This window comes from Jaculus jaculus, chromosome X (genome assembly GCF_020740685.1).
Source record: "Jaculus jaculus isolate mJacJac1 chromosome X, mJacJac1.mat.Y.cur, whole genome shotgun sequence".
Lineage (NCBI taxonomy): Eukaryota > Metazoa > Chordata > Mammalia > Rodentia > Dipodidae > Jaculus > Jaculus jaculus.
In genome coordinates, this window is record NC_059125.1 from 110165578 (window position 1) to 110186572 (window position 20995).

Genomic DNA, 20995 nt, shown 5'->3' on the forward strand with positions numbered 1-20995 from the left:
GGAGGAGCAGACCGCGAAGTAAAAGCACACGTGGAGAAGCGATACAACCAGAGCAGCCACGGCTCCCTCCCCTCCCCCACCGCCTGAACCCAGCTCCAGCGAACACAGCAGCGGCCCGGGACCCGGCCACGCCAACTTGGGCTGACAGCGGGACCCAAGCAGGAGCAGAGTTCGGCAGCAACTTCAGTGGCTCTAGCACCGGTACCAGCGGCCCCAGCAGCAGCGGACCCAGGAGAGGCCCCACAGCAGCGGCTTCGGGGGGAGCAGTGGCGGTGGTCACGGCAGCGGCAGCTTCAGCAGCGGTGGTGGCTCCGGTGGTGGCAGCTATGGGAGCAGCAGAGGCAGCAGCAGCGGCTCGGTTTGCCCCGTAGGAAAAGCAAGTGCCCAGCTCCAGAAATCAGAACAGCAGCCCAACGACCCAGGCAGCAACTTGACTGAGACCAAAATCACCCAAGGTAACTGGGATTGCACCAGGGAAGGGTCTCACTTGGTCACAAGCTGACTTGGATCCCTCAACAGACCAGAAATCTAAACCTCTTTGTTGATAGAAGATCTGGTCATTATAATAACTACTCTTGCATACATACTCGGGGCTGTTTTTGATTGAATGTGTACAGTGTTTAGTTAAATTTTAGAATCTACCTGTATTTTATTCCACTCAGCCTGCTTGAATACTCCTATAGCAGGGAAACTCAACCCCTAAGAACATCTTTGTAGATACTCTGAGAGTCTTAAGAGCCACACCTAATACCTTAAGGTCCTACCCTGAAAATATATTACATCAAATCAATACAGCTAAGAATACACAGCTAGCTAGAAAATCCAAGCATTAACTTAATCCAAGATGCGAAAATATATACATTATAACACAAGAAACACTAAAAAGCAAGATGATATAAATCCACCTAAAAGTATTAATGCATCAGAAATGTCCTCCAGAGAGAAAGAGTTAGAGGAAATGCCTGAGAAAGAGTTCAAAAGAATAATTATAAATATGTTCAAAGAGGGCAAAGAACACATGAAAACAATCAAGGAAGAAATCAAAGAGGAAATCAAAGGAATCAAAGAAGAGGCAGGACACCAATTTAATGAAATAAAGAAGGCAATACAAGACATAAATAGGGAAATAGAAATAATAAAGAAAAAGCAGTCAGAATTACTAGCAATGAAGAACACAGTTAATGAAATAAAAAACTCTGTAGAAAATCTCACCAGTAGGATGGATGAGGGAGAGGACAGAATATCTAAGCTAGAAGACCAGGTAGCAGACCTAATGCAGTCCAACAAAGAGAAAGACAAACTTATAGAAAAGTATGAGTGGGAATTTCAAGATATTCGGGACACTATGAAAAGATCCAATATAAGAATTCAGGGCATAGTAGAAGGAGAAGAACTCCACTCCAGAGGCATAGTAGGCATCTTCAACAAAATCATAGAGGAAAATTTCCCCCAAATTGGGAAAGAGGTGCCAATACAGATACAGGAAGCCTTTAGAACCCCAGCCAGACAAAACCCAGAAAGAACCTCCCCTCGCCATATTATAATCAAACTTCCAAACACACAAACCAAAGAAAAATTATTGAAAGCAGTTAGAGAGAAAAATCAAGTTACCTACAAAAGCAAGCCCATCAGGATTACAGCAGATTATTCAACACAAACTTTTAAAGCCAGAAGGGCTTGGAGCGATATATTCCAAGTTCTGAAAGATAACAACTGTCAACCAAGGTTACTTTATCCTGCAAAGTTATCCATTCAAATAGATGGAGAAATAAAGACATTCCATGACAAAAGCAGGCTAAAGGAGTATTTGAAGACAAAACCAGATCTACAGAAAATACTTGATAGAATCCTCCATGCTGAACAAAAGGAAAAGCACACATATAAGGAACCTAGAAAAAACAAGCTATACTCAAATACCAGTTAACAGAAGAGAGTACAGATAGAACCAGTAACATACACACACACACACACACACAAATGGCAAACATAAATACACACCTTTCAATAATATCTCTTAATATCAATGGTCTCATAGCCCCAACGAAAAGACATTGATTTGCAGACTGGGTTAAAAAGCAGGATCCTACAATTTGTTGTCTCCAAGAAACTCACCTTTCTACAAAGGATAGACATTATCTTAGGGTGAAAGGTTGGAAGATGGTGTTTCAAGCAAATGGGCCTAGAAAACAAGCAGGGGTTGCTATCCTAATATCAGACAGGGTAGACTTTAGTCCGACGTTAGTCAAGAAAGATAAGGAAGGTCACTTTATATTGATTAAGGGCACACTCCAACAGGAGGACATTACAATCCTAAACATATATGCACCTAACATGGGGGCTCCCAAATTCGTCAAACAAACACTATTAGAACTAAGGTCACAGATAACACCAAACACAGTGGTGGTGGGTGACTTTAACACCCCACTCTCATCAATTGACAGGTCATCCAGGGAAAGAATAAACAGAGAGGCATCTGGACTAAATGAGGTCATAGAAGGAATGGACCTAACAGATATATACAGGACATTTCATCCAAAGGCTGCAGAATATGCATTCTTTTCAGCAGCACATTGAACATTCTCTAAAATAGACCATATATTAGGACATAAAACAAATCTTAACAAATTCAGGAAAACTGAAATAATTCCTTGCATTCTATCTGACCACAATGGAATTAAACTACAAATCAGTAGCAAGAAAGGCTATAGAGCATACACAAAATCATGGAAACTAAACAATACACTACTAAATGATGAGTGGGTCAATGAAGAAATCAAAAAGGAAATCAAAAAATTTATAGAGTCAAATGATAATGAGAACACAACATACCAAAATCTCTGGGACACAATGAAGGCAGTTCTAAGAGGTAAATTTATAGCCTTAAGTGCCTATATTAAGAAACTAGAAAGGTCGCAAGTAAACGACCTAATGCTTCGCCTTAAAGCCTTGGAAGAAGAAGAACAAGGCAAACCAAAAATTAGTAGACGGGAAGAAATAATAAAGATTAGGGCAGAAATTAATGAAATAGAAACAAAAAGAACAATCCAACGAATTAATGAAACAAAGAGTTGGTTCTTTGAAAGGATAAACAAGATTGATAAACCCTTAGCAAATCTGACCAAAAGAAAGAGAGAGACACAAATTAATAAAATCAGAGATGAACAAGGCAACATCACAACAGATTCCAGAGAAATTCAAAAAATCATAGGGACATACTACAAAAGCATATACTCCACAAAGTATGAAAATCTGAAAGAAATGGATAATTTCCTTGATCTATATGACCTACCTAAATTAAATCAAAATGAGATTAATCACTTAAATAGACCTATAACAAACATGGAGATCCAAGCAGTTATCAATAATCTCCCAACTAAAAAAAGCCCAGGCCCGGATGGATTCACTGCTGAATTTTACCAGACTTTTAAGGAAGAGCTAACACCATTGCTTCTTAAGCTTTTCCAGGAAATAGAAAAAGAAGGAATTCTACCAAACTCCTTCTATGAGGCCAGCATCACCCTGATACCAAAACCAGGCAAAGATAGAACAAAAAAAGAAAATGACAGACCAATCTCCCTCATGAACATAGATGCAAAAATTCTCAACAAAATATTGGCAAACAGAATACAAGAGTATATCAAAAAGATCATTCACCCTGACCAAGTAGGCTTTATCCCAGAGATGCAGGGATGGTTCAACATACGCAAATCTATATATGTAATACATTACATAAACGGGTTGAAGGACAAAAATCACATGATCATCTCATTAGATGCAGAGAAAGCATTTGACAAAATCCAACATCCCTTCATGATAAAAGTCCTACAGAGACTGGGAATAGAAGGAACATATCTCAATATAATAAAGGCTATTTATGACAAGCCTACAGCCAACATATTACTAAATGGGGAAAAACTGGAAGCTTTTCCACTAAAATCAGGAACAAGACAAGGGTGTCCACTGTCTCCACTTCTATTTAATATAGTTTTGGAAGTCTTAGCCATAGCAATAAGGCAAGAGACACACATAAAAGGGATACAAATTGGAAAGGAAGAAATCAAGTTATCATTATTTGCAGATGACATGATTCTATACATAAAGGACCCTAGAGACTCTACTAGCAAGCTGTTAGAGCTGATCAAAACCTACAGCAATGTAGCAGGATACAAAATAAATACACAGAAATCAGTAGCCTTCATATATGCTAACAACAAACACACAGAGGATGAAATCAGAGAATCACTCCCATTCACAATTGCATCAAAAAAAATAAAATACCTTGGAATAAACCTAACCAAGGAAGTAAAGAATCTATACAATGAGAACTTTAAAACACTCAAGCGAGAAATTGCAGAAGACACTAGAAAGTGGAGAAACATCCCTTGTTCCTGGATTGGAAGAATCAATATCGTGAAAATGGTAATCTTACCTAAAGCAATCTACACATTTAATGCAATCCCTATCAAAATTCCAAAGGCTTTCTTCATGGAAATAGAAAAAACAATCCAAAAATTCATTTGGAATCACAAAAAACCTCGAATATCTAAAATAATACTGAGCAACAAAAAAGAGGCTGGTGGTATCACCATACCTGATTTTAACCTATACTACAGAGCCATAGTAACAAAAACAGCATGGTACTGGCACAAAAACAGACATGTAGATCAGTGGAACAGAATAGAGGACCCAGATGTAAGCCCGAGTAGCTATAGCCACCTGATATTCGATAAAAATGCCAAAAATACTCATTGGAGAAGAGACAGCCTCTTCAGCAAATGGTGTTTTGAAAACTGGATAAATATCTGCAGAAGGAGGAAAATAGATTCTTCTCTCTCGCCATGCACAAGAATTAAGTCCAAATGGATTAAAGACCGTAACATCAGACCGGAAACTTTGAAACTGCTAGAGGAAAAAGTAGGGGAAACCCTTCAACATATTGGTCTTGGCAAAGACTTTCTGAATACAACCCCAATTGCTCAGGCAATAAAACCACAGATTAACCACTGGGACCTAATGAAATTACAAAGATTTTGCACCGCAAAGGACACAGTGAAAAAAGCAAAGAGGCAACCTACAGAATGGGAAAAAATCTTCGCCAGCTATATATCTGATAGAGGATTAATATCTAGGATATACAAAGAACTCAAAAAGTTAAATAATAAGGAATCAAACAAGCCAATCAAAAAATGGGCTATGGAGCTAAATAGAGAGTTCTCAAAGGAAGAAATACGAATGGCATATAAGCATCTAAAAAAAATGTTCTACGTCACTAGTCATCAGGGAAATGCAGATTAAAACTACATTGAGATTCCATCTCACTCCTGTCAGATTGGCCACCATCATGAAAACAAATGATCATAAATGTTGGCGGGGATGTGGAAAAAAAGGAACCCTTCTGCACTGTTGGTGGGAATGCAATCTGGTCCAGCCATTGTGGAAAACAGTGTGGAGGTTCCTAAAACAGCTAGAGATTGATTTACCATATGACCCAGCTATAGCGCTCCTAGGCATATATCCAAAGGACTCATCTCATTTCCTTAGAAGTACATGCTCAACCATGTTTATTGCTGCTCAATTTGTAATAGCTGGGAAATGGAACCAGCCTAGATGTCCCTCAACAGATGAGTGGATAATGAAGATGTGGTACATTTATACAATGGAGTTCTACTCAGCGGTAAAGAAAAATGAAGTTATGAAATTTGCAGAAAAATGGATGGACCTGGAAAGTATTATACTAAGTCAGGTAACCCAGGCCCAGAAAGCCAAGCGCCACATGATCTCTCTCATATGTGGATCCTAGCTGCAGATGACTGGGCTTCTGCGTGAGAATGAAAATACTTAGTAGCAGAGGCCAGTAAGTTGAAAAGGAGACATAAAGGGTGGAGAAAGGAAGGGAGGAGGATACTTAATAGGTTGATATTGTATATATGTAATTACAATGATTGTAATGGGGAGGTAATATGATGGAGAATGGAATTTCAAACGGGAAAGTGTGGGGGTGGGGAGGGAGGGAATTACCATGGGATATATTTTATAATCATGAAAAATGTTAATAAAAATTAAAAAAAAATCCATTTAGTAGGGTGGCACACACCTTTAATCCCACCACTCTGAAAGGCTGAGGTAGGAGGACTGCTGTGAATTTGAGGCCAGCCAGGGACTACAGAGTGAGTTCCATGTCAGCCTGGACTAGAGTGAAACCCTAACAAAAAGAAAATACATTTAGTGTCAGGAAAAAAATAAAAAGAGGGTTAGAGCCCAGTGGTAGAGTACTTGCCTAACATGAGGCCCTGGGTTTAATCCCTAGCACAGCAGAAATAAATAAATAAATAATAAAAAACTACAAACAAAAAACTCCTAGCTTAACATTATGGAAGAGGAGGCAGAAAGATTATGAGAGCTAGAATCCAGAATCTATATGAATACCTTGAGGCATAGTACCACCCAACCCCATAGGGACTGACTGAGACCCTCATGATCCCACAGTGAATCCCATAACTCCACCGTGGGGGGCTCCCAGGAATAACCGAGCTAGGGAGAGGGAAATATATATAATATATATATATAATTTAGCCAGGCGTCATGGTGGCATATGCCCTTAATCCCAGCACTCGGGAGGCAGAGGTAGGAGGATTGCTGTTAGTTTGAGGCCACCCCTGAGACTACATAGTGAATTCCAGGTCAGCCTGGGCTAGAGTGAGACTCTACCTTGGAAAACTAAATTAAATAAATAAATAAAATAAAATAAATTAAAAAAGAACTCTTAGTGTTCTAGCAAAAGAATAGATAACCCATAGAATGGGAGAAAAAAGTTTTGATATTCATTTGACAGTGAATAAATATCCAGACTATATGAAGAAATCAAAGGCAACAAAAATACAATTTAAGAATGAACAAGCAATCCAAATATATACTTGTCAAAAGAATTAATACAAGTGGACAGTAAATATTTTTTAAATGTTCTATGTAAATAGCCATCAGAGAAATAACAAGTTAAAATTACAATGGCATATCTTTTCATCTTGGTTCAAATACCATAATAAAAATCAAATGAGGGATGGAGAGATGGCTGAGGGGTTAAGCACTTGCCTGTGAAGCCTATGGACCCCAATTCGAGTGTCGATTCCCCAGGACCCACGTTAGCCAGATGCACAAGGAGGTGTACACATCTGGAGTTCATTTGCAGTGGCTGGAGGCCCTGGTGTGCCAATTCTCTCTCTCTCTCTCTCTTTCTCTCTCTCTCTCTCTTTCTGTCTGTAGCTCTCAAACAAATAAAAACAGACAAACAAAATCAAACAAATGGGGCTGAGGAATATTGCTCAGTGGTTAAAGGTACTTGCTTACAAAGCCTGATGACCTGGGTTCAATTCCTCAGTAAAGCCAGATGATGCACAAAGTGGCACCATGTGTCTGGAGTTTGTTTGTAGTGGTGGGAGGCCCTGGTACACCCAGTTTTTCTCCCTCCCTCTTCTCTCTATATCTCTTTTATATTAGTTATCTTGTTCTTCCTTCTCTTCTTGGGCACTGACCTGTAACTCCCAGTACCAGCATGTGGCTAAAATCCACAAGGAGGTCTAGATCAGAGAGACCTATAAGGTTTCCTAAAAGAAGACAGATTTCTGTCAGAGTACTTGATGACCCACCTCTGTCAGAGTACTTGATGACCCACCAAAGGTTAGTGGGAAGACCCTACTGCTGAAGACAATATATGCTGTTGGTATGGAACATGGAATGACCTTGCTGGAAGCTCGAAGAGAGTCAGTCCCAAGGCAGCACGTCTAGTGCCAGAATGTGCTACATGAGCAGCTGGGGGAAAATGACCAGTATCTTTCCAAGCAACTTGTGGTCTAAACTACTCAGCAGCAAATAACCTGATGTGATGCTCACCCAAGTGCAATAGTGGCGCACAGCCATGGTGGGAAACCAATTGCTCTTGATTTGGCTAACTGATCTGCTCAGTGGGATGGATCCCAAAGCTGGAGCTAGGAATCAAGTCAGAACTATATCCAAAACGAGCTCACTCTCCATTACCAATCTCCCACCAATTGCGGGCTACAAGAGGGCCTACACCTATTAAATTCTGCCTAAAAAACAAAGGTTACCCCACTTATCTGGCACTAACTTCACTCTCCGTTGGAGAATTTGCTTCTCTTTTTCAGGTGGACCCAGATTCTAAGGAGAGGACCAGCTCATCATACCTCAAAAGGGTCCCAGTTGAAACTAAGAATAATTGGGGAAATGAGTAAGAGTGCTGCTTTTTTGGTGAACCTGGTACCAGCACAAGGGTGAAGGAGATAGACACATGGAACACACAACTCCTATCAAACCAGATATCCAGAGACACAGAGGCTCCCAAGACCTCATCACTGAAGCAGACCTAAAATGAACCCACCATGGCTCAGGGAAATATGCGGAAGAGGGGGCGGAAAGGATGTTAGAGCCACACTTTGGGTCAAGTTATACAGAGACATTGCTTCCTACCCATAACTGATGGCTAACCCCACATTGCACGACCCATATTCCCCAATGAGGAGGGTCCCTGCGGAGGAGGGAGAAAAGGGAGGAGGCTAGTAATGGTACTAACTTGACTGTATACACTGAGTACAAAACTAATAAAACAATTAGAAAAAGTAAAGTCAAACACATGCACAAAAAGAAAGGAGGAGCCTATGGGACCAGTGACAGGGGACATCTGCCATTGTTCCTGCCTGCCTTCTTACCTGACACTTCTCAAATTAGGCTGCCTACTTGGGACAAGGGCCTCTAGAGTCAAGGGGAATGGGGGGGGGGGGGTTGACTGAGTACAATGGTGATTAGATAAGGTGGATTTAGTCCCTGGCAGGATCATAAATTAGGATAAGACTCTCAGGCAGCTGCTTTCTTTCTCCTGCCCTTCCTCACTCCTCTCCTCTCCTTCCCTCCCCCCTTCCTTCCTTCCTTCCTTCCTTCCTTCCTTCCTTCCTTCCTTCCTTCCTTCCTTCCTCCCTCCCTCCCTCCCTCCCTCCCTCCCTCCCTCCCTCCCTCCCTCCCTCCCTCCCTTCCTTCCTTACAGTCTCTTTCTCGATTACATTTCAAAGGAAGAAAGCCTAGGTCCTAGAGAGACACTCTTCAGAATTGCAAATACAAACATTTACAATTGTAAGCCCTGGTAAGCAAATGCTTTTAAGAAAGGAAAATTTCAGTGCCAGTGGTGGGATACCTTCCCCACAGTTGGCCAGGGAGGCTCCTGATGCTCCTAAAACATTACAGGATATTGTCAAGCCTCTTGGTTGCCCACTAGAACTAGATGCTAAGACCCTATTGCTGAAAATTCTATATGCCCCGGCTGCAGATCACTAAGAAATCAAGCTAGAGCTGAGCTAGAAAGCCTCCTCCCTGTTGACTAGCTGTCAGGATGCTGGAAAGAGCCATGCAGCATGTAGCCTTTGGAAAGAGAAAAGTCATCCATGGTCTAAACCAGCGGCAGATCCTGCCAGCTTTAGGGCTGGCCAGGCAAGCCAAATGTAGCAACTGGTGCAATGGTGCCATGTCTGGGGGGAAACAACTCTCTGATTGCATTTGAGGCCCTTTCCACTGGAGGGGCTTCAGGGCTGGTACTAAAAACCTAGTCAAAAGCCTATGGCTGAGGAAGCTATAGGCCCTGATTTGGGGGAGGGGCAGCTACTACTGTTATCTGGCTAAATGGATATCTCTGACCACTAAACTGCCCTTTAAACACTTACGTTTATGCCCATATATTAATGCTATTTTCACTTTTGGTTAAAGAAGCTTCTCGTTTTCTTTATCTAATTTTAATTTTTTTTATTTGCAAGCAGAGAGAGACAGAGAGAAGAGAGACGGACCCACAGAGAGAATGGACATGCTAGGGCCTCTAGCTCCTGCAAAAGAATTCCAGATGCATGCGTAAATTTGTGCATCTGGCTTTATGTGAGTACTGGGGAACTGAACCCAAGGTCATTAGGTAGTTAAGGCAGGCAAGCGCTTTAACTGCTGGGCCATCTTTCCAGCCCTGAAACTTCTCTTTACCAGTGGAGGTGACTAGAGGGGTTACTCAAAACTTACCTAAGGGGCTGGAGAGATGGCTTAGTGGTTAAGCGCTTGCCTGTGAAGCCTAAGGACCCCAGGTTCGAGGCTCGGTTCCCCAGGTCCCACGTTAGCCAGATGCACAAGGGGGCGCACGCGTCTGGAGTTCGTTTGCAGAGGCTGGAAGCCCTGGCGCGCCCATTCTCTCTCTCTCCCTCCATCTGTCTTTCTCTCTGTGTCTGTCGCTCTCAAATAAATAAATAAAAATTTAAAAAAATATAAAAAAAAAACTTACCTAAGTGTTGAGAACAAGTGGAAGTGGAGTGTATGGCACTAAATGAGACATCTCTGCCACACCCTCCAAGGCTCAGGAAGGGGAGGACTGTTCACAATGCGGTCATCCAAACACAAAATGGCCTTGATATTCATGAGCTCACAGTGGCTGACATTACCTACACAAGACCTGCATAATAGGAGGGAAAAAATGATGACATCAAAACCGAAGAGAGACTAGTTGGAAAGAAGAAGAGATAAAGTGGAGGAGGGATTTGGGAGGGGTATAAGGGGAGCATTTGGAGGGGACTATGATTATCGTGTACTGTCTACGCTTATGGAAATTGTCAATAAAAGGTTAAAAAAAAGAAAGGAAATTTGAGGGCCCATAATGTGTTGGTTAGAAAAAAATTACTTTTTTCCAGCTATGAACATTCAGGCAAGGACTTATTGATCCTTGGGGATACTGCCTTATGCTGTGAGAAGATATTCCAAATTTTGAAAGCATATATATATGAACAAACATGATAACTAACTTTCCTTCAGACACTGGGAACTCCAACCACAGCTTTCCATCTTTTCAAAACACTAAGAACCAAGTCTCTACATCTAGATCAACCTTAGCCCCAATAATCACAAAATGCACATTTGTATGAATAAACCAAAGTGTCTCCCTGGCACTCGGGGCCTCCCAGACTCTCATGCTTAAGCAGCAAGCACTCTTAACTGCTGATTCATCTCCCCAGTCTGCTGCTCAATTTTATCATCCTCCCAGGGTCTTAACCGCTAAGCCATCTCTCCAGCCCTCACAATTTTTTTTGACACATGGTCTTAACATATTGCCAAGGCTGGCCTCAAGCTTTCTATGTAACCCATATTGGCCTTGAACTCATGATCCCTTTGCCTCAGCCTCCTAAATGCTAGAATTCCAGGTATGAGCCACAATGTTCACTCTGTGTTATTTCATTTAGTGGCCTCTCTTGATACTATTTAAAGAACTACTGCATTAAAAGTGGAAATAGCAGTATAAATAACGTTAATGAATCCCGTAGTAGATGCCTGGAAATATGTTATTCTACAAATTAAAAAGTACCTTACAACAACATTTATTTTCATTTAAGAAAAAAAAAAAAACTTCCTGGGGCTGGAGAGATGGCTTAGCGGATAAGCACTTGCCAGTGAAGCCTAAGGAGCCCGGTTTGAGGCTCGACTCCCCAGGACCCACGTTAGCCAGATGCACAAGGGGGTGCATGCATCTGGAGTTCGATTGCAGTGGCTGGAGGCCCTGGCGCACCCATTCTCTCTCTCTCTGTCTATCGCTCTCAAATAAATAAATAAAAATAACAACAAAAAATTACTTCCTAAACCATTTTTAGTTGCCCATTAATGTTTCTTTTTCTTTTTCTTTTGAGAGAGACAGAGGGAGAGGGAGACACAGAGAGAACTGGCACAAGAGGACCTTCAGTCGGCTATGAATGAAGGCCAGATGCGTGCCCCTATTTGTGTGCATGTGCGACATTGCACCATGCAACCGGCACTGGACCCATTTTCAAAATATCAAAAAAGTGAGCTGGAAGCCGGGCGTGGTGGCGCACGCCTTTAATCCCAGCACTAGGGAGGCAGAGGTAGGAGGATTGCCGTGAGTTCGAGGCCACCCTGAGACTACATAGTGAATTCCAGGTCAGCCTGAGCCAGAGTGAGACCCTGCCTCGAAAAACCAAAAAAAAAAAAAAAAAAAAAAAAAGTGAGCTGCAATATGGCATAGCAATTAAGGCACTTGCCTGCAAAGCCTAGAGACCTAGGTTTGGTTTCCCAGTACCCATGTAAGCAAGATGCACGTGGTGGTACATGCGTCTGGAGTTTGTTTGCAGTGGCTAGAGGGCCTGCCATGCCCATTTTATCTCTCTCTCAAATAAATAAATAAATAATATTTTTTAAATATCAAAAAAGGATAAAAGATAATCTGCTGATTTTGATAAAAAACAAAAAAAATTAATTGGCATTTTAATAAACTATCTAAAAGAAGTCTGTTATTTTATAATAATAGCTCTGCTTTACTTTAGCCTTTGTTTTTCCTTTCTTTTTTATTCCCCCAGGTAGGGTCTCCCGCTACTACAGGCTGACATGAAATTCACTATGTAGTCTCAGGGTGGCCTCAAACTCAAGCAATTCTCCTACCTCTGCCTCCTGAGTGCTGGGATTAAAGGTGTGCGCCACCATGCCTGGCAAAAGTGAAAATTTTAATCCCATAAACAGAAAACACTGGCCGGGTGTGGTGGCGCACACCTTTAATCCCAGCATTTAGGAGGCCAAGGTAGGAGGATCACTGTGAGTTCCAGGCCAGCCTGGGACTACGTAGTGGACTGGAGTGAGACCCTATCTTGAAAATATATATATATATATATATTGTGACATTTTCCTGATATATGAAGCAATCCATGGGAACAAATAAATATATTCCAAAGCCGCATCATTGATGTTTGCCAAGCATGTAAAAAATGTCTCATATCCTATTCAAATTAACCAATGCATGCAGATGTATTAGGAATTACTACACGGCACATATAAGTGAAATTTGAAATGAAGTGGGTACTGATTTTTTTTTTTTTTTTGGAAGTGCTGGGGATGGAACCCAGGACTTTGCATGTTGGGCAAATTCTCTACTCTGAGTTCCAAGTCCAGTCTTGGATGGATTTTCAAAAAAATTTTTTTGCTTGTTCTGTAAGTATTTATTGCATCTGCAGAAGGCTAATCAACATTTCACAACATTAGTCTAATCAACATTTCACATTTCGTTTTAGGTTCTAAACAGTGTTAAAGGGAAAACGTTCTTGTCTATGCAGAAGACCCGGGAGCTCAGGCCCTGTGGACAGGGTAGTCACAGGTAAGGATTAAGGGATGGATATAGGCCCTGGAGCCTCTAAGTGAGGAGGAGAGAGACACATGTGCGCACGTTCAGTCCCTGAGTGTGTCCTCTGGCCACAGGTCCCCTTCCAGGCCCATCCGTGGGGAAGGCCACAAAGCTTTCACACAGATTTTTCCAAGGCTTGCCAGTCCGTCAAATTCAGTGTTCCCAAACTCCAGATCCCCATAGACCCCCTTCTCCCCTGCAGGGTGTGCCCAAGGCCGGTGCGATGCGGCCGGAAGGGCGCACAGGAAGGGCGCACGCTGGACGCAGCGGCCCCGGCGCCAGGTCGCACTGCGGAGGCTGCGGCGGCGCCTCGCGGAGGGGGCTGCAGCCCACGCGTCTCAGGGCGGGCAAAGCCCTGGCACTAGATAGGCCGCCCGCCGCCCCCGCCCGGCTTGGCCCCTACTGCCTCCCGCAACAGTACTAGTAGCAAAGCGAGGAAATGGCGTGAGAAATTTACCTGGCCCAGGCTGCTTGTAAGGAGAAAAGGCCCGATCTGCACTGCAGTCAGCTGATAAGGAGCCGATCGAACCCCTTGGGCCCCTTGCCATAAGCAGTGTCCACAAAGGCCACCCCCCACTCCCCACCCCCACCACTGAGGATTCCAGTTTTCCCAAGATTCAGTAAATTTACTGCAAGCTGGAAGGAGAGGTGTAGGGAATCCGGGTTCTATGTTGTCGCCCCGCCCAGGGGAGGGGTGGCACAGCCTAAGGCCGTCCTTGATTATTTGAAAGGGTGGGGAGAGGTGGGCTTGGGAAAACTGGACCAGTCATCTTTGCTGCATTGCTGGAGGCAATCTATTTTGTTCTGCGTAGTTAAGACTCCTGCTGGAAAGAACGCAAAGGGAGGAACAGAAAACAGAAAACTTCATTCAACACTTGCAAAAAGAAGAAAAGTAAGTTCAAGTTCCCCTTTTTTTAACCCCCTTTCAATAATTTTGTGGAGTGGTACCCAACAAAGGTGGGTGGTGAGGATTTTTTGAGACAGGTTCCCTTAGTCTGTTGACTGTCTTCCTGGCTAGCTTTGAACTTGTGTAAAGCTCTAGCGTCTGCATCAAGAGTGCTGGGGTTACAAGCATATGCCACTGCATCTGAGTGATGTTTGCCAAGAATGGAGGAGAAGGAATGGAAGATGACTGCAGGTGGATAGAGGTTTATTTGGTTGAGCTTTTTGAAAGAGGGCCTCCCTTACGTAGCCCAGACTGGCCTTGAATTCATTCTCCTGCTTCCTGAGAGCTAGACTGACAGGTATATCCCATTGTGTCCAGCTAGGGTATGGGTTTTCTATCATCCCACTTAAAAAAGATAATTTAGGCAGGGAAGTACCCTGGGATATTGTTTACAGTCATGGATGTTGTCATTAAAAATAAATAGAAAAAAGAAAATAAAATAAAAAGATAATTTATTTTGAAAAAAAATCTTTGTGTGTGTGGGGGGTTATATGGGTTTTCTTTGAAGGATGAAAATATTCCAGAATTTACTGTGGCACAGGATCTACAATTTTGTGAAAATATAAACAATGACTTTTGTACAGTTTATTGCAGCAAAGTATACAGTGTGTGAATTCTATTTTAACATTAAAAACATTACTAGCACAGAAATCAAGAATGTGGTTTATATAGCTAGCGCTCCCTTGTAGTGATGTAGGCTCAGATTTGATTCAAGCACCAATTAATGATGGACCCATCAATCAGTGGAAGAGGGATCAAACAATGGGTTAGCTGATAGGTGTATAATAGGACTCCAAATTGTATTGTCATTGTTTGACCATCTTTTGTAAGATAGGCTCATTTTTTTTGTTTATTTTTGATAGGCTCATTTTTAAAGGTAGGACTCTCACTGAATTTTTCTACTAATATTTGCATAGGCATTGTGTCCATACATAATTAGTGGTTCTCACTGTTAATTATGATGACCCTGATACTCCCCCAGGTGCTGTTGGAAAGGTGAAACTGGTAAGTTTCACTACTCTTAAACACAGTTTGGGCACCAAGCCATTAATACCATTATATTTCAGTTAGTGCTCCTAATTTTTTTATGAACTAGTTTCATTTTATTTGCATTTAACATGATTATACACATTCATGTGTCTAACAAGATCTGCATTGTTACATTAAAAATACAGTACAATAACATTCAACACAAGATACTTCCCAGCTATGTATTTTTTCATAAATAATGCTGTAAGCTTTAGTATCAAACATACTGATGTACAAAGGCACAGTGTCTTGAATTAACTGAGCTTATTTAAACACCTTATAAAAGACAAAACAGGGGCTGGAAAGATGGCTTAGTGATTAAGGCGCTTGCCTGCCAAGCCAAAGGACGAAGGTTCCATTCCCCAGGATCCACGTAAGCTAGATGCACAAGGTGGCACATGTGTCTGGAATTTGTTTGCAGTGGGGGGTGCCCTGGAGTGCCCATTCTCTCTCTCTCTCCCTTCCTCTCTCTGCCTCTTTCTCTCTCTCTCTCAAATAAATAAATAAAAATAAAATATGAAAAAACAAGACCATTGAGTGCAATAATTATGTAGAAATTAGGCAATTTACTTAAATATTATAATAAGATATGCCTAAGGATTGTTACCTTAGAGCTGCCAGCCCAGTTCCCCTTAGCCTTACTATTTTTCTTTTTAAACTTATTATTATCAACAATATATCTTGTATGGATACATCATGTGTTGGTATCCTCCTTTTCCCTTGTTCCTATCCCCATTCCCTTGGTTACCCTCCTCAGTGGGGTTACAGGTATTCACTCTGGGGTTGTGGATTATGCATTGTGGGATCAGCAGTTATTTTTTGGTGGTGGAGAGGGAATGCCTCTGGGCATGATGCCTCAACTTGTGGCTCTTTCCACCCTTCTTCTGCAAAATTCCCTGAGCCATGGTGGGTGAGTTTTAAGTCTACTTCAGTGATGAGCTCTTAGGAGGAGCCTCTGGATCTCTGCATTGGTAAGTGTTGACCATCCTCAGGATCTGTCTCCTACACCTTGGCGCTGATTATCAGGTTCAGCATGGAAGCAGCACTCATGCTTGTCTCCTCAGTTCCTCTGTGGATTCAGCTGTGGCTTGTCTGAAGTGTGAGGGGTAGTTAATCTCCTCAGGTCCCTTTGCCTTCTGAAAAAGAACAGATTCTCCAATGGAGAATGAAATCAGCATAATTTAAATGGGATCAGCATTATTAATTTAGGGAGAATTTGATGTATGTAACCCCTCTTTTAGCCAAAGACTAGTGAGAGTTTGACACAGGAGAGCATAATCTTTGTCTCCATAGGATTCTGATCTGGTTCTCAATTCCAGATATGGATTCCTTTACACTGAGAAGATCTCTTTGCCAATGAGAAAGCTATTGTTTACCCACCAAGGCTGTGTGCCAGTACTGCACTGGCGTGTGCATCCTGTCAGGGTGTTTGCTTCTGAGTAGCTTAGACCTCTGGTTGCTCAGTTGGCCACTTTCCCCAGTAGCTCATGTAGTACTTTCCCTACTATTGACACTTAGGACTGCCAGTGAGGTAGAAAGGGCAATTATAGCATATTTGGTCAGCTTTAATTTAAAAATAAAAGTTGCTTATACACTAGAGCTGCCTGGCTTGCCCCAATAATAGTTTCTAGGTTTAAAGCTACAAAATTTAAAATCACCAAAGAAAACTAAGCAAGCTCATTCATTGTAATTTTATTCTGCTGAAAATGAAGAGAAAATAACTCAAAACATCCTTCTTTTCCTATTTAATTTGAAATTGTTTAATATGTAGCAAGTATATGAACTTAAGATAAAAAAGCAAATCTTGGAAATGAGAATTATTATTATTATTATTATTGGTTTTTTGAGGTAGGGTTTCACTCTAGTCCAGGCTGACCTGGAATTCACTATGTAGTCTCTGGGTAGCCTGGAACTCACAGTGATCCTTAGACTTCTGCCTCCTGAGTGCTGGGATTAAAGGTGTGTGCCACCTGCCCGGCTGGAAATAAGAAATTTAAAAGGAATAAAGATCTAAACATGAGTACTTTCTAAGGTATTGTTACAGAGCAAATATTCTTTCTTTAAAAAATTATTTCATCTGGGCATGGTGGCTTACACCTTTAATCCCAGCACTTGGGAGGTAAAGGTAGGAAGATCTCTGTGAGTTCGAGGCCAGCTTGAGTCTACAGAGTGAATTCCAGGTCAGCCTAGGCTAGAGCAAGATCCTACCTTGAAAAACCAAAAATAAAAAAAAAACAAACATTATTTGTGCATGTACAGGCACACATACACCAGGGTCTTTTTGCTGCTGCAACTGAATACCCATCTGACTTTACATAGGTGGCTGGTGAATTGAACTTGCAACATCAAGCTTTGCAAGCAAGCCCCTTTAACTGGTGAGCCATTTCTACACCTTTCAAAATTTTATACTGAATTTTTCTTGTCCCCCTCTCCGCTTTTTTTGGAAAGGAAGGGCTTCTGTTTAAACATAATTTGATGTTTTCATTTTAAATTTCATATATGTACTTATCAAGTGAAATCTGAAAGAAAATTTAAGGTGACACAAAAATTTTCTTCAGAGGTACAAAACTAGAGCACTTGGAAGAGCACAAAAGTTCACAGCTGTACAGACACATTTTTAAAACCACAAAGCAGTAGTAAGATCTTGGCTCTTCTAAGTGCATAGTCAAACAGTGGAAAGCTGCATTGCAGGCTGTATATAACTAAAAGGTTGAAAGAAATGTAGAAAGTGTCACTGTTTCATTCATTACAAATTACCTGTGTACAGGCTGATCTAAGCCACAGGTCACAAGGAAGCCCAATAGACATATTCAAGACTGGTGAGAAAAGCAGCAGATTGCATACCTGGTTTACGGGAGGGCAGCTGTGGTGGGGACTCTGGACACCAGCGGGGAACTTCTGTGGATTGCCTCTGCTGCTGCAGGAATCATGCCACAGGGCATCGTGGCCACGGGGTGTCTGTCGCAGCCATGCCATTGCGGTCACAAGGGTGCCTGGGGGGAGCTGCCGCACTGCCACCAAGCCACTGGACAGAGTCCTGGGAGGCAGCCAGCATCGCCAGGGGTTGGTCGTGGGCTTCCAGTCATCTCCCCCTTCATTCCCTCCGCATCATTCTGTCCTCTGTCAGTGGACAGACACACTTTTCGCAGTCCGCCTTGTGCTGCTCCAGGAAGGGAAGTGTAATTACCCTTCAGGATCACACTGGCTGTATTGAAACTGTTGGGCTTGATTCAACCTCGGTATTCAAACCACACAGGAAGGTATTGCTGGATCCAGCTGGGAAGTACTTGTCCAGGTTCTGCCCCAGGACACCTTCCGGCTGTACTCTGATTGAGCCTGCAGGCATTCATGGCGATCAGGCTTGTCTCCTAGTGAGGGAATCACGTCAGAAGCCAAGTACATTTCATCACAATAGATATATTCAAGATTGGTGAGAAAAACAGCAGATTGCATAGCTGGTATGTGGTGGGCAGCGGTGGCGATGCTACTCTGGACACTAATGGGGACCTTCCCTTGGATCGTCCCAGCAGTTGCGGTTGTGAAGCGTCGCAGCCATCACGACTGGAACCATGGTCAGGGGGGCCCAGTGGGAGACCGCACACTGCCACCAAGCCTTGGGACAGGGTCCTTGGAGGCAGCTGGCATCGCCAGGGGTGGGTTGTGGGCGTCAGGTCATCCAGCTTCCCCCTCACTCCCTCCACATCATCCCGTCATCTGTCAGCGGATGGACACACTTTTCTCAGTCCTTCTTTGCCACTGTTTAAAACAACGCGGGTCTCGCCGGGCGTAGTAGCCCACACCTTTACTCCCAGCGTTCGGGAAGGCAGAGGTAAGAGGATCACCGTGAGGTTGAGGTCACCCTGAGACTACATAGTGAACTCCAGGTCAGCCTAGGCTAGACGGAGACCCTACCTTGAAAAACAAACAAACAATAAAACAGCACAACCCGCCAGCCGCCAATGAAATACTCACTGCGTCTTCAATGAGTGAGGGTGCGGCGAACTTCTGAAGCCAAGCGGGTGGCCGTGGGCCTGGCATGACAACTGGGGACAGTGCCAGATGGGGCATTGAGGCACCTCAGGGAGGACAGACACCTAGTGGAGCAGAAGGACAGAGATCACTTGATCTTAATTTCCAGTAGTATACAGACAGTGTAAGAACCTTTCTGACCTTTTGGGTTTTAAGAAGGAGGTGTCAGAAAAGTTACCACAGGGCTAATTGGTTTGTGGCATTTATAGCGAAATCGTTTTTGATCCTTCCACTGGGCGATCAATGTAAAGCATGATTAACCAAAGGTTAGATTGTTCACTCAACTAATAGGGAATGTGAGTTCCGAATAGACCGTCAGGAGACAAGTAAGTTTTACCCTACAGGTAAAGGGATTTGGCCATGTGCATGAGCCACAAGCTACCTTCTGTGGGATTATGACTGTCCTGTCTGTCAGAATTCTGCCCAGGGAAAACGATATAACAGCACCCAAGGAACTTCCCATAGCCCTGTGCGCGCCTGCGGGGTAGCTCCCTCCCTTGCGACCCGCCCTTGGGAAGTGCCCGCAGCCTAGTCCCAACTCTCCTGAGCTTGTGAGCTGGAGCCAGCCTATGGGAGTCCTCAGTGCCGTGGATACGAAGCCATTGTACACCCGAGGGAGTTCCCAGGACATTGGCAACTTCGAGGCTTCGGGAGACCCCACAGTGACAGCAGGGGCGATTCCCGAGCCCTGGGATGGAGGAGAAATTCAGCAGGGACCCACCGTGGCAAATGCAGCGGCGGCAAGAGCCTTGGGCTGGTGGATGTGCCCAGCGCTACATAAAGACAGGAACTAACTTGCTTGAAAACGAGCTCCTGTCACCTCTTGACTGTGGGTTTCAAGTGAGGAGGGAAGGAATTCTACTTGTCTTCACACCATAGAGGGGGCTTGAGAAGATGTCCTTTAAAGAGCCAGCATACTTCCTGTGCGCTGCAGCAGCCCAAGTGCTTTGAAGCTGCTCCAAGCTGTCTATTTGTACAACTGTCCCAGTGGAGGAAAGGGTAAGTATTTCAAAGCAACTCATTCTGCACTTTGAGAAAGGCAAAGGGCTTTCTATGGAGGACAAAAATCTGCAGAACTGGGTGTGTACGAGAGCCAAAAGGATACTGTTGATCTTCAAAGAGTATTTCCCACAACCCACAGCCTTCTTCCTAATAGTTCACTTGGAATTTTAAAGCTTAGCGTGTATGTAGATTTTGGCTATTACTGGTATGTTAATTGGGGGTAGGAAGAGGCGGGCAGAGAAGAAAGGAGATGGAAAGGATGATTTTTAGTAATAATTAGGGGCCCTTTCCTCACTTTTGCACCTTTCACGTCCATCAACACCACTGAGACTAACAAGGTACCCCGGTCCTAGCAATGCCGAGCCGATGCTTCCTTCCCGTGTACAAATGGTCAAGCCCAGCACCGCCGCCAACCTTCCTCCGGCGGTACCAGAGCCCAAGGCTGCCATGAGTCCTCTCTGGTGGGGCTGGCCCCAGGCCTCCTGCAGGGAGACCTCGCCCTGTCTTGGGGGTACCAGAGATCCCCTGCACACCAGCATCATCCCACAGAGCACTCCCGGAAGTGTTGGTGGAATCAGGAAACCAAATCCGCTTGATGGCGGTAGAGCTTAACTAAGGTCTCCGCTGGGGCGCTCCCTCCACCCTTTGCGGAGCAAAAAACGCTAAATATAGGCTACTACTGTCCAACATGGTGATTCACCATTCTGGTCACTTCTATCCAGAGATGGGGCTTCAAGCTCCAGTCAGGGCTTAGCCTCTGAGGGCCAGGAGCGCAAAGGGCT

The 20995-nt window shown here is 43.3% G+C and overlaps 1 long non-coding RNA gene across 3 annotated transcripts in view; it reads right to left on the reverse strand.

Annotated features, from left to right (window-relative positions):
- Positions 1-13773, reverse strand: part of LOC123456610 — a 45344-nt gene extending 31571 nt beyond the window's left edge. For all 3 annotated transcript variants that reach the window (XR_006634591.1, XR_006634589.1, XR_006634590.1), the window contains exons 1-2: positions 13665-13773; positions 10319-10486 (exon numbers count right to left, since the gene is read on the reverse strand). This is a non-coding gene — a long non-coding RNA (uncharacterized LOC123456610). The remainder of the gene's footprint in view (positions 1-10318; positions 10487-13664) is intronic.
- Between the last annotated feature and the right edge of the window lie 7222 nt (positions 13774-20995).